Source organism: Arachis ipaensis, chromosome B5, assembly GCF_059453495.1.
Source record: "Arachis ipaensis isolate K30076 ecotype BB chromosome B5, ASM5945349v1, whole genome shotgun sequence".
Classification (NCBI taxonomy): Eukaryota; Viridiplantae; Streptophyta; class Magnoliopsida; order Fabales; family Fabaceae; genus Arachis; species Arachis ipaensis.
This window is the reverse complement of record NC_142440.1, coordinates 59,272,317-59,286,879: the sequence shown is the minus strand read 5'-3', so window position 1 is coordinate 59,286,879 and position 14,563 is coordinate 59,272,317. Positions and strand designations below refer to the sequence as shown.

Genomic DNA, 14,563 nt, shown 5'->3' with positions numbered 1-14,563 from the left:
AGCATTTGGACCATTTTCCAGAGAGGATTAAAAGTAGCCATTGACAACGGTGATGTCCTTACAAAAAGCCAGCCATGGAAAAGAGTAAGACTGATTGGATGAAGACAGCAAGAAAGCAGAGGTTCAGTGGAACGAAAGCATCTCTATGCGCTTATCTGAAATTCTCACCAATGATTTACATAAGTATTTCTATCCTTCTTTTATTATTTAATTTTCAAAAACTCCATAATTATTTTATATCCGCTTGACTGAGATTTACAAGGTGACCATAGCTTGCTTCATACCAACAATCTCCGTGGGATCGACCCTTACTCACGTAAGGTTTATTACTTGGACGACCCAGTGCACTTGCTGGTTAGTTGTATCGAAGTTGTGATGAATTATGAATTGAGATTAGAGCACCAAGTTTTTGGAGCCATTACCAGAGATCACAATTTCGTGCACCAACTATTTAAAAAGGAGATCACTTAGGATTATGAGGAGGATTGATCACAGAACATTATTTTCAGATCTTCTTTTACTTTTGTAAAGCATGAGTAACTAAACCTCCTAGTTAAGGTTAGGAGCTCTGCTTGTTTTTATGGATTACTACTATTACTCTTCTACTTCAATTAATGTTTGATTCAATTCTAAGGTGTTATTTTCGTTCTTAATCTTATGAATCTGAGGTGGAACGACAGTATGGCCCCTTATTCTACATGAGCACTTGTGATTCTCGACAGAGTTATCTCACTTGGGCTACAGCCTACAGCTTGAAAGCACTCCTCCTAAATCGTCAATTATCTGGGCTAATTAGATATGTGACATATAATCTGGTTAGTTTTGGGTACTTAGGGTTTTTGTGGCGCTAAACTAGATTTCTGAGCTTCACCTTCTGATTTGAAAGAATTGATCTTGTCTATGGCATTTTAGTAAGGTCAGAGGAGATTAACTTGTTAAGATATTAGGCTTTAATCACTAATGGTTTGCCATGAAATGAATCACTCATTGTTAGAATAGTAAGTAAGAAGGATTAATGCGGAAAGATGAGCATCTCCGAAGCCTTAACTGTTTTCATATATTATCTCTTTATCAACCTTTACTGCTTTTTTTATTCATCTTGTTTTATGCGAATTCAACAACAGCAACTCCTTTTCTATTTGCCTCACTAAGTACAACAGGATAACTATTGCTCGCTCAATCCAACAATCCTCATAGGATCGATCCTCACTCACCTGAGGTATTACTTGGACGACCCGATGCACTTGCCGGTAAAGTTGTGCGAGTCAATTGCCGCGCACCAAATTTTTGGCACCGTTATCGCGAATTGTTCGTGATTGACAACTACCAGTTATCTTGTTGTTTAGATTAGGTACTTTTATCAGTTTTTGACCATGTATTTCCTTTTTAGTTTCTAACTTTTGGGAATTTACTTATTTCTCTATTTTTTTCCAAAAATTTTCATTATTCATTTTCTCTTATTTTCAAAGTTTTAAATTTGGTGTTTCTTAGTAGTTTTTGTTTAATTATTGTTCTTCCTGATTTTTTAAAATTGATCTTGTTTGTTTTTTTTTTTTTGTTTGAATTTTTTAGTTATTTTCTCTTATTTGATTCCAAAATTTGTTTAATTTGGTGTTCTTTTAGTGTTTTTCTTTTATTTTTTTTTAAATTTAATATTGTTTATCTTTCCTTTTTTAATTTTCAAATTTTTCTTGATATCTTATTTTGATTTAATTTTAAATTTTAAATTTGGTGTCTTTTAATTTCAAAAATTTCAAATCTTTTCCTTTTTTTTTAATTAATTTTTTTTTAAAAATTTTCAAATCATATCTTGTTTATCTTTCTTGATTCTTGATCTTTATTTTTATCTTATTTATCTTTTCCTTGATTCTAGTTTTTCTATTTTTCATTTAAATTCAAATTTTAAAATTCAAAATTTAAGTTTAGTGTTTCTTTAGTTTATCTTTTTCTCTCTTTTTGAAATTTGAAAACTTTTAAAACCCTTTCTTTTGAATTTTCGAAAATCTTTAATTAAATTTTTCATCTTTATCTTATCTTTATTTAATTTCAAATTTTAAGTTTGGTGTCATTTTAGTGATTTTCTTAGTTATTTAGTTTTCTTTTAAATTTCGAATCGTATCCTATTTAATTTTCTTGATTTTTTATTTTCCTCTTATTTACCTTTTCCTTGATTTTCAAAATTTTGTTATCTTATCTTATTCATTTAAATTCAAATTTTAAAGTTTGGTATTTGTTTAGTGTTTTCTCTTTCTTTTTTTGAATTTTGAAAATTTTTAAACCCGTTCTTTCTAATTTTTTTTAAATTTTTCGAAATTTCTAGTTATTTTTTTTCTATTTTATTTTCGAATTGGTATTCTTTTTTTATTATTTTCGAAATTTAATCAAGAAAATTTTTTTTGAAAACTTTCAAAACCTTTCCTTTTAATTTTCGAAATTCTTTGAGTTAAATCTCCCATCTTTATTTTCAATTACTTTTGTTTACTTTATCCTACTTCATTTCTTTATTAGAATTTCTTACTGGGAGCTCTCTATACTCTGATATAGAGACCAAGGTAGTGAACTCGTAGTTTTTACCTCGACTCGTTAAGCTAACTCAAAATCGTAATTCGTTGAATCGTAAGACGGAACGTAAATATGACTCGTAAATTATAAAAATTTAGAAAAATTTAATAGCAAAAATTAATTTTATAGAGAATAAAATAAATCTCAAATAAACTAAATTACCCATAGAATTATAACTAATATATATACCATAACAAGTTAAAAGTCACAATCAAACACAAATTCACAAATCAAAACACAAATTCACAACTCACAAGTTCATACGACACTAAAATAAATTCAAGTAGCAAATAAACTAACCAAACTATTAGAATGAACAACTAATTAACTAAAATCTAAATAAGTTATTTAATAATCATTCTATTCTTCATCAGTCATAAAATCTTCACGAGTTTCACAAACTTCTGCATTACCATCTTCATCATTATCAGGAGCAGGAGGAAGAGGTCCTTGGAGAAGTTCTTCAAACTCATCATCATCGAGATAAGGAATTGCCAAAGGATCCTTAGAGGCACCAACAACTCTATTACCACTTGCTCCATCATTTAAATCAGGATCTGAAATTAGAGCATCTAAATCTTCTTCTTCTCCATCTTCGTCAGCAACAATCCACTCTTCATCAGAGTCCAACTCATCAAGACTATAGTCATAATCAAGACTTCTTCTAGTTTATTTTTTCTTTGCTAATCTTGAGTTTGTCATCACAAACACAACATCATTCATGGTTTTAGCTTTCAAACGGTTTCTCCTTTTCGTGTGAACCTTTCAAAAGTAGATAAAAAATATTAGACATTAGTCAAACAACAAGATAGAATTGAAGAATTAACAACCAAATTTATAAAAGTAAAATGCAACTTATATTTAATTACTAACCATCTCAAAAGCGCTCCAATTACGTTCACATCCAGATGAACTACATGTCAAATTCAAGACACGAATTGCAAATTGTTGGAGTTCTGGATGCTGATCTCCATAAGAATCCCACCATTGAGCTGGAGTTTTAGTATAAATTGCATTTTGAGCTACTTTACTACCAAAAAACTCTTTTCGAGTCTTAAAATCTTCAAGTTGAACATCCATCTTAGTGATTAAATCTGGATTTCCTGTCATCCTTTCCATACAAGCATAAAACTGCTTCTTAAGCTCATAAGCAATTTTAAAACCAGAGCTATAATGAATTTGAGGATTCAAATAATAGCCTGCAGCATGCAATGGCCTATGAAGTTGGTTGCCCCATCTTGCATCAATAATGTCCCAAATAGGTATATAACTAAAACATAAAAAAAATTAATAAATTAATTACAAAATAAACAATATTTTCAGAATTCAAATTTTTCAACTCTCTCTGGCTTTTACTTTTCTACTTCTGCCGTTATTACATTTTACAATTACACTTTACACGTATCATTCAACATTATGTACAACTCTTATGCATTAATTAAAAAATAAAATAATTAGACACTTTACCTTGTCTCAACTCCTTGAAATGCATCTCGTATTTTTTCCTTTGCACTTGTCATTTCTTCATAAATAAATCCCATTGCCGGCTTTTCTTCTGAATCCACCATACGAAGCACATGAAGAAGAGGGTAGGCAGCCCTCAAGCAAATTACGACTTCCTTCCAAAACATCTTATCTAACACTACACTTGCAATTATCTTTCCATCTTTTGTCTTTGCAAATTTACTAGAAGTCAATTGATCAGAAAGAAACATTCTTATTAAGGAACCTTTGTTGTCATTGAGACATCCCAAAGTAAGGTAAGAAGTTGCAAAACGGGTCATACCCGGCCTCACCAAATCTTTCCCCTTAGTGTGGATGTGTAGTAGTGCAATAAGAGCAGTTCTAGCATATATGTAAGTAGTAATCTTTCTACTTTTATAAATTGTATCCTTGTGAAGTGTTACTTTTTTTTCCAAGTCTTCTAACATTAAATCAATGCAATGTGCTGCACAAGGCGTCCAAAATAACTTTTTCCTCTTTTTCATTAGCATTTCTCCTGCAGCTTTGTAGTTAGCCGCATTGTCGGTGACAACTTGGATGACATTTTCTTCACCAACCTCTTCAACCACATCATCTATCATTTTAAAGATTTTATCAGCTGTCTTAGTAATGTGAGAGGCATCAATGGATTTCAAAAAAACAGTCCCTTTAGGACTATTAACCAAAAAATTTAGGATGGTCCGTCTTCTCTTATCTGTCCAACCATCAGTCATTATTGTGCAACCAACCTGCTTCCAATATTCTCTATGTTCCTCTAGTGATTGTTGAACAAGCTCCACGTGTTTCTTCAAAAGAGGCACCCTTAATTCATGGTAGGATGGTGGCTTGAATCCTTGTCCGTATCTTATAGCTTTCTCAAACATTCTACTGTATTCCTCGCTCCTTGAAACATTAAAGGGGATGCCATTGTTGTAGAAAAAAGCACTAATCTCTAAACATATTTCCTCTCTCAAATTCTTCTTAAATATATTGTTGATTGTTGTTTGAGTACTAATGCGTGTTTTCTTGAATATGTTGCCATCTAGTTCTTTTTCCTTTCTTTTTTCACCGGTAGTGTCAACTTCTTTAGTAGCTGCTCCTAGACTTGCCCCACCCATGTTTGTTTTCTTCATCAAATTTACTTGCAACCCACTCACAACATCCTACATTTGCTTCTTAACTTCATCACTAACAGTTGTACAAGCCCCAACATCTTTTTGAGTTCCTGCTAGGTGGTGTTTCAATCTATAAACTCCTCCTGAAAAAATTTTATGACAGTATTTACATTGTATCTTCTTTCCATCTTCTCCAACAGATATCCCGTGCTCCCATCCTACATCAGTTCTACTTCCAAGAGCATTCTTAGCAACTTTTCTTTTACAAGCGATTCCAGCTGTACTTCCTGACTGAGAAACTGGAATGTTAGTCGGATTTTCACTTGCATTAGCTTGAGTCGATGCCATTCCTGTTCAGAAAAAAATGAAAACAGTAAATATTCAATGAATCAATTCAATATCATAGCAAAAATTCAACAATTTAACAAAAATTACAGAATTGTGTTCAATTTCAAGTACAACCATCCAAGTTCAATAACAAAAATTTAACAATCCAATTTGAACAAAAAATACCAACATAACAAAAATTCAAGAATTATATTCAATGCCACAATAATTCAGAGATATAGATAGTTATAAAATTATTGGGATATAGGTGAAATAATGAAGACATTAGTGTAGTAGTGCTTATTGCTGCACAACTATTAGTACCGTCATAGTTGCTTATGGTGAAGAATTAAAGATTGAACACATTAGTGATATTGAGTAATAACATTCATAATAATGATATTGAGTAATCACTTCACATTCAAAATCATTTCTACTATTTTCTAAATTTAACTTCAAAAAAATCCGGACTAGTTCTTTTAAGGCAATTTAAAATAGATGAAATATACATTGTTTCATGTGGTATATTGCATATTCCTACCATTGAGGAACATTAGAGAACAAGACAGAATTATACTATTAGAGTGGTGTTTTAGTACCTGAAGTCTTCAATGTTTACTTTTTAGAAAGCTTGGTTAATATTAGTTAATAGTCTATGGTGATGTAATTTTTTGTTTTCCACTGAAGGCAAGTTTCCTTCTGTTTCTTGAGCTTTTTCTTTTCTTTAAGTGAATAAGGAACATTTTATTTATTTTAATTATCTTAAACTGAGATTCACGTGAATATGCACTAATAACTTATAACTTATAAGGTTTGCTTCTTTTATATATCATATTTGTTATATCTACCTTTTAAAAAAGCTTATAAAGTTTGCTAAAGAAAATTAATGGTTTCAGATAAAGGGATAATATATTAGTGTACACGCTGCCAATTGCAGCTTCTTTTTCTATGAACAGAGAAGTCCATGTTGTACTAGCTAATTGCAGCTTATAAGGTTTGCTAAAGAAGATTAATGATTTCTAGAAATTATTGTCTAGTTTCCTCGAAGAACTTGGCTTTGAATTAACATGATGTCTTATTATTAGTCCTGTTTTCATTGATCAAAATCAAAGCTAAAGTCAAAAGCTTCTTGTCAAGTAATTTGAATTGTTCAACAGTACAACTTCAACATATATAGCATCTTCATATACAGTGCTTCACCTTCATCATTCAACAAGTAATATGTGAATTATTGATAATTAACAATAACATAAAGATTTTGCTGTACTAGCTAAGTCCCACTTCACATGATGCCATGTTACTTGTTTAGGGACACTTCTAGTTTTTGAATCTAAGGATTAATTTAATTTAATTTTAAAAAAGGGGATTCTAGTTCTAGATTATTGAAATGGAAGTAAAGGACCCTGTATTTAGTGGATCTAAAAAATTCTGATCTCATGGATTTTTGTTGAATCTTTCATATATGGCTCTGTTAAGATTAGGAATTTAGGATACTTTAACTCAGAATTGGATAGTTACTAACATATATATAAGAGGCTGTGAAGAATAATATGGTTCCTTTGTTAACTAAATTGTTTTCATAGAAACTGAAAGAAGTTTATCTTTAAAATTTTGCCATCACCAATTTGGTCAAGAACAACACTTCATCAATACGGTGACATAAAATTAACCAATTCTTAATTCACATATGTCATGCCTTACAAAAAATTCAAGTAAAGAATGAAAGGTCTTTTGTACGGTAATATGAAATACATGTTTCCAATAAACATGAACAGATAAATTAACCTCAATTTAAAAACCTGCTATAATTCGTATAAAATTATAATCTAAATTGAACAATATAATTAATCTGCAATATAATCAGGAAACCAATAAAGATAGACAATAGCAATTCAACCTGCAATATAATCCATAATAAACAAGTACAACAACAGATTGAACTGACATTGAAGAGGATAAAAATTAAAAAAGTTTTAACATACCTGAACTACCAGTGAAGGGAGGAGAAGAGCAGCAGCAATCCAGATTCCAAAAATAGAGAGGGAGAGCCAGAGAACCAGATTGGAGATTTTGGTCGCGCGAAATTCAAACTTCAGAGAGATAGAGAGATAGAGTCAGAGCAGAGAGTCAGATATTGAAAGACTTGAGAAAGGTAAAATTTTGAAATTTTGGCCATGGAGATAAACTGTAAAGTGAGGAAGGTAAAGAGATTAGGGAATTTACTGTCTGCTAGGGCTCCTCCATCTTCCATGGTCTCTATTCAGATTGGACCATTGGGTTGGACTGGGCTTCAATCAGGATCAAGAAAAGAGCCTCTTCAATCTTGAACGCAACATCGGGGCAGAAACGCGATTCCAGCGGCTCTGCGTTTTTGCACGGCGATTCCACACGAAGAAGCTTGGTCTTGGACGAGAAGCAAAACCAAGACTGAGGGAGGATGCAGAAACGTGAAATCGTGCGTTTCTACGAGTTGAAACGCGATTTTGACTACCTTGATAGAGACTCTCACTTTTTCTTTGTTTCTCGTTTGTGTGTGTGAGTAGAAACAGGAAGGAGTCATGGAGGTGTACTCCTTAGATACAATTCGTGCTCAGAACGAGCTTATACGTCAACAGATAAGTCTTCTTACTCAATGATTGGATCGCATGCAGAGCTGGTACACAAAATTGTAATCACACTTTTCACAACTCCGCACAACTAACCAGCAAGTGCACTGGGTCGTCCAAGTAATACCTTACGTGAGTAAGAGTCGATCCCACGGAGATTGTCGGCTTGAAGCAAGCTATGATCATCTTGTAAATCTTAGTCAGGCGGCTTCAAATGGTTATGAGGTTTTGATAATTAAAAGATAAATAAAACATAAAATAAAATAAAGATACTTATGTAATTCATTGGTAGGAATTTTAGATAAGCGTTTGGAGATGCTTTGTTGCTTCTGAACCTCTACTTTCCTATTGTCTTCATCCAATCATGCATGCTCCCTTCCATGGCAAGCTGTATGATCCTCTCAGTGAAAATGGTCCAAGTACGGTTTCTACACGGCTAATCAACTGTCGGATTTCTCGTCTCGGATGAAAACTACCACGCACAGCTACCACACGGCTAATCATCTGTCAGTTCTCACTTGTGTTGGAATAGGATCTCTCGATCCTTTTGCACACTGTCACTGCGTCCAACATTCGTGAGTTTGAAGCTCGTCACAGTCATCCCTTCCCAGATCCTACTTGAAATACCACAGACAAGGTTTAGACTTTTCGAATATCAGGAATGCTGCCAATTGGTTCTAGCCTATACCACGAAGGTTCTAACCTCATGGACTCGGTCCGTGGATTAGAGACCCAAGAGAATATACTCCGGCTATCGTCCAATGACTACGTTGAACATCATGTAGACCGCTTGTGGTTGTCAGGCACGCGGATCTTGGCTAAGCGAGTAACGAAGATAGTGGGTGATTGTCACGGGTTACCCCTTCATTCTGACTTAACTGAATTAATACGAGAGTATATCTTGGAGAATAAGTAAGCGTGAATTGAAAGAGAAATAATAGTACTTGCATTAATTCATGAAGAACAACAGAGCTCTGCACCTTAATCTATGAGGTGTAGAAACTCCACCGTAGAAAAAACATAAGAGAAAAATGTCTAGGCATGGCCATGTGACCAGCCTCCAAATGTGAAAAATGGTATAAGATCCCCCGATTACAATAGTAAAAAGTGCTATTTATAAAAAACTAGTTACTAGGGATTACAGAAAATAAGTAACTAAGTGCAGATAGTGCAGAAATCTACTTTCGGGGACCACTTGGTGTGTGCTTGGGCTGAGCATTGAGTTTTACACGTGCATAGGTCTTTTCTAGAGTTAAACGCCAGCTTGGATGCCAGTTTGGGCGTTTAACTCCAGTTCTGGCGTTTTACGCCAGAAAATGGTCTCTGGCTGGCGTTTGAACGCCAGTTTGGGCCATCAAATCTCAGGCAAAGTATGGACTATTATATATTTCTGGAAAGCCCAAAATGTCTACTTTTCAACGCAATTAAGAGCGTGCCAATTGGACTTCTGTAGCTCCAGAAAATCCACTTCGAGTGCAGGAGGGTTAGAATCCAACAGCATCTGCAGTCCTTTCTCAGCCTCTGAATCGGACTTTTGCTCAGATCCCTCAATTTCATCCAGAAAATACCTAAAATTATAGAAAAACACACAAATTCATAGTAAAGTCCAAAAATGTGATTTTTGCATAAAAACTAATAAAAATATAATAAAAATTAACTGAAACATACTAAAAACTATTTAAAAACATTGCCAAAAAGGGTATTAAATATCCGCTCATCACAACACCAAACTTAAATTGTTGCTTGTCCCCAAGCAACTAAAAACAAAATAGGATAAAAAGAAGAGAATATACAATAAATTTTAAAATATCAATGAAGCTTAGTTTTAATTAGATGAGCGGGACTAGTAGCTTTTTGCTTTTGAACAGTTTTGGCATCTCACTTTATCCTTTGATGTTCAGAATTATTGGCATCCATAGGAACTCAGAATTCAGATAGTGTTATTGATTCTCCTAGTTTAGTATGTTGATTCTTGAACACAACTACTTTATGAGTCTTGGCCGTGACCCTAAGCATCTTGTTTTCCAGTATTACCACCAGATACATAAATGCCACAGACACATAACTGGGTGAACCTTTTCAGATTATGACTCAGCTTTGCTAAAGTCTCCAGTTAGAGGTGCCCAGAGTTCTTAGGCACACTCTTTTTGCTTTGGATCACGACTTTAACCACTCAGTCTCAAGCTTTTCACTTGGACCTTCATGACACAAGCACATGGTTAGGGACAGCTTGATTTAGCCGCTTAGGCCAGGATTTTATTCCTTTGGGCCCTCTTATCCATTAATGCTCAAAATCTTGGATCCTTTTTACCCTTGCTTTTTTGTTTAAAGGGTTATTAGCTTTTTGCTCTTGCCTTTTGGTTTAAAGAGCTATTGGCTTTTTTTGCTTGCTTTTTCTTTTTCTTTCTTTTTTCTTTATTTTTTGCCATATTTTTTTCGCAAGCTTTATGTTTTTCACTATTTTTTCTTGCTTCAAGAATCAATTTATGATTTTTTAGATTATCAATAATATTTCTCTTTTTTCATTATTCTTTCAAGAGCCAACAATTTTAACATTCATAAACTTCACTATAAAAAATATGCACTGTTCAAGCATTCATTCAGAAAACAAAAAGTATGGCCACCACATCAAAATAATTAAACTATTTTCAAGATAGAATTCGAAATTCATGTACTTCTTTTTCTTTTTCAGAAAATATTTTTCATTTAAGAAAGGTGAAAGATTCATGGAAAATTCATAGCTTTAAGACATAGACACTAAACACTAATGATCATGTAATGAAGACACAAACATAGTCAAAACATAAAGCATAAAAACTGAAAACAGAAAAGAAAATAAACAAGGAGATTAAAGAACGGGTCCACCTTAGTGATGGTGGCTTCTTCTTCTTCTTGAAGAACCAATGGAGTTCTTGAGCTCCTTTATGTCTCTTTCTTGCGTTTGTTGCTCCTTTTTCTAGAGGTTTCTCTGGCCTTAGGTGCCATTAGTGGTTATGGAAAGCAAAAAGCTGAGCTTTTCCACACCAAACTTAAAAGGTTTACTCGTCCTCGAGCAAAATAAGATAGAAGGGACTAGAAGAAGAAAGATGCAATTAATTTTAAAAACTTATTACTATATGCAAGAAAAATTAAAAAGAGTTGAAAAGAATTTGAAAAGATATGTAAGTTTTGAAAATGTTTTGGAAGGAATTGAAAAGAATTAAAAAGAATTGGAAAGATTATTAATTTTTTGAAAACAGAAATTGAAAGATGAACGTTTAAAATATGTTTGATGCAAAAAATTATGAATTAAAACATGAAAAATTAAAAAAAAAATCGAATTAAAAACAAAATTACCTCCCTTGTGTCATCCTGGCGTTAAATGCCCAGAATGCTATCCATTCTGGCGTTTAACGCCCACTTGACTACCTCTTTGGGCATTTAACGCCCAGCCAGAGACCCTGGTTGGCGTTAAACACCAGGAATCTTTTTTTACTGGGCGTTTTTCTGAACGCCCAGAATGCTGCCTGCATGGGCATTAAACGCCCATTCTGCTATCCTTACTGGCGTTTAAACGTCAGTACGCCAGTCCTCCAGGGTGTGCTATTTTTTATGCTATTTTTGATTCTGTTTTAATTCTGCAGCTATTTTTATGACTCCACATGATCATCAACCTTAAGAAAACATAACAATAGAAAACAAATAAATATAATTAAATAACATTGAGTTGCCTCCCAGTAAGCACTCTTTAATGTCAATAGCTTGACAGTGAGCTCTTATAGAGCTTCATAGACACTCAGAGCATGATGATTGCCTCCTAACACCAAACTTAGAGTTTGAATGTGGGGGCTCTGCTTGACTCTGTATTGAGAGAAGTTTTTCATGCTTCCTCTCCATGGTTACAGAGGAAGATCCTTGAGCCTTAAACACAAGGTAGTCCTCATTCAGTTGCAGGACTAACTCTCCTCTGTCCACATCAATCACAGCTCTTACTGTGGCTAGGAAGGGTCTTCCAAGGATGACGGATTCATCCTCATCCTTTCCAGTGTCTAGGATTATGAAGTCAGCAGGAATGTAAAGGCCTTCAACCTTCACTAAGACATCCTCTACAAGTTCATAAGCCTGTTTCTTTGATTTGTCTGCCATCTCTAGTGAGATTCTTGCAGCTTGTACCTCAAAGATCCCTAATTTCTCCATTACAGAGAGTGGCATGAGGTTTATACCTGACCCCAGGTCACACAGAGCCTTCTCAAAGGTCATGGTGCCTATGGTGCAAGGAATTAAGAACCTTCTAAGATCCGATTTCTTTTGAGGTAATTTTTGCTGAACCAAGGTATTCAGTTCCTTAATGAGCAATGGAGGTTCATCCTCCTAAGTCTCATTACAAAATAACTTGGTATTCAGCTTCATGATTGCTCCTAGATACCGAGCAACTTGCTCTTCAACAAGATCTTCATCTTCATCAGAGGAAGAATCTTTATCAGAGCTCATGAACTGCAGCATTAAGTTCCATGGAATCTCTATGGTCTCTATATGAGCCTCAGATTCCTTTGGTTCCTCAATAGGGAACTCCTTATTAGTCAGTGGACATCCAGCAAGGTCTTCCTCACTGGAAATCACTGCCTTTTTACTCTCTCCAGGTTCGGCCACTTTGGATATAGTTATGGCCTTGCACTCTCCTTTGGAATTCTCTTCTGTACTGCTTGGGAGAGTACTAGGAGGAGTTTCAGGAACTCTTTTACTCAGCTGACCCACTTGTGCCTCCAAATTTCTGATGGAGGACCTTGTTTCAATCATGAAACTGAGAGTGGTCTTAGATAGATCAGAGACTATGGTTGCTAAGTCAAAGAGGCTCTGCCTAGAATTCTCTGTCTGTTGTTGAGATGATGATGGAAAAGGTTTGCTATTGCCAAACCAAATTCTCCCACCATTATTATTATTGAAGCCTTGTTGAGGCTTCTGTTGATCCTTCCATGAGAAATTTGGATGATTTTTCCATGAAGGATTGTAAGTGTTTCCATAGGATTCTCCCATGTAATTCACTTCTTCCATTGCAGGATTCTCAGGGTCATAAGCTTCTCCTTTAGAGGAGGCTTCTTTAGTACTGTTGGATGCAGCTTGCAATCCAGTCAAATTCTAAGAAATCATATTGACTTGCTGAGTCAATATTTTGTTCTGAGCCAATATGGCATTCAGAGTATCAATCTCAAGAACTCTTTTCTTCTGAGTCATCCCATTATTCACAGGATTTCTTTCAAAAGTATACATGAACTGGTTATTTGCAACTATTTCAATGAGTTCCTGGGCTTCTACAGGTGTTTTCTTCAGATGAAGAGATCTACCAGCAGAGTGGTCCAATGACATCTTGGATAATTCAAACAGACCATCATAGAATATACATAGGATGCTCCATTCTGAAAGCATGTCAGAAGAACACCTTCTGATCAATTTCTTGTATCTTTCCCAAGCTTCATAGAGGGATTGACCTTCCTTCTGTCTGAAGGTTTGGACTTCCACTATAAGCTTACTCATCTTTTGAGGTAGAAAGAATTTGGCCAAGAAAGCATTGACTAACTTTTTCCAAGAGTTCAGGCTTTCTTTAGGTTGTGAGTCTAACCATATCCTAGCTCTGTCTCTTATAGCAAAGGGGAAAAGCATAAGTCTGTAGACCTCGGGATCAACCCCATTGGTCTTAACAGTGTCACAGATTTGCAAGAATTCAGCTAAGAACTGATGAGGATCTTCCAATGGAAGTCCATAAAATTTGCAATTCTGCTGCATTAGAGAAACTAATTGAGGCTTAAGTTCAAAGTTGTTTGCTCCAATTACAGGAATTGAGATGCTTCTTTCATAGAAGTTGGAAGTTGGTGCTGTAAAGTCACCAAGCATCTTCCTTGCATCTCTAGCATTGTTGTTGGGTTCGGTTGCCATGTCTGCTTCTTTTTCAAAATTTTCTGTTATGTCCTCTCCGGAGTGTTGTGCTTTAGCTTCTCTTAGCTTCCTCTTCAGAGTCCTTTCAGGTTCAGGATCAGCTTCAACAAGAATGTCTTTATCCCTGTTCCTGCTCATATGAAAAAGAAGAGAACAAAGAGAGAAGTGAAATCCTCTATGTCATAGTATAGAGATTCCTTTATGTGAGTAGAAGAATAGAAGAATGAGAAGAGAGAGGAGATTAATAATTCGAACAGAGAGAAGAGAGAGGGGTTTGAATTATGAGTAGAAGAAAAGTGTTAGTAATTAAATAAAATAAATAGAAAGAGATGAGAGAGAGAGAGGGAATTCGAATATTAATTAAAAGAAAAGAAAAATATTTTTATTTTTATTTTAATTATAAGTTAGAATTCGAAAATATTAAAAGAAATAAAATAAAATTAAAATTTAAAACAATTAGTTAATTAAAAAGGTTTTTGAAAAAGTGGTTAGTGGTTTTTGAAAATGAGAAGTGAAAAAGTAGTTAGGTAGTTTTGAAAAAGATAAGAAATAGTAAAATTT

The 14,563-nt window shown here is 34.3% G+C and overlaps 1 pseudogene; it reads right to left on the bottom strand.

The window, feature by feature from the left end:
• Window positions 1-4,025: 4,025 nt before the first annotated feature.
• On the bottom strand, window positions 4,026-5,507 carry LOC148564336 (uncharacterized; annotated as a pseudogene).
• Between the last annotated feature and the right edge of the window lie 9,056 nt (window positions 5,508-14,563).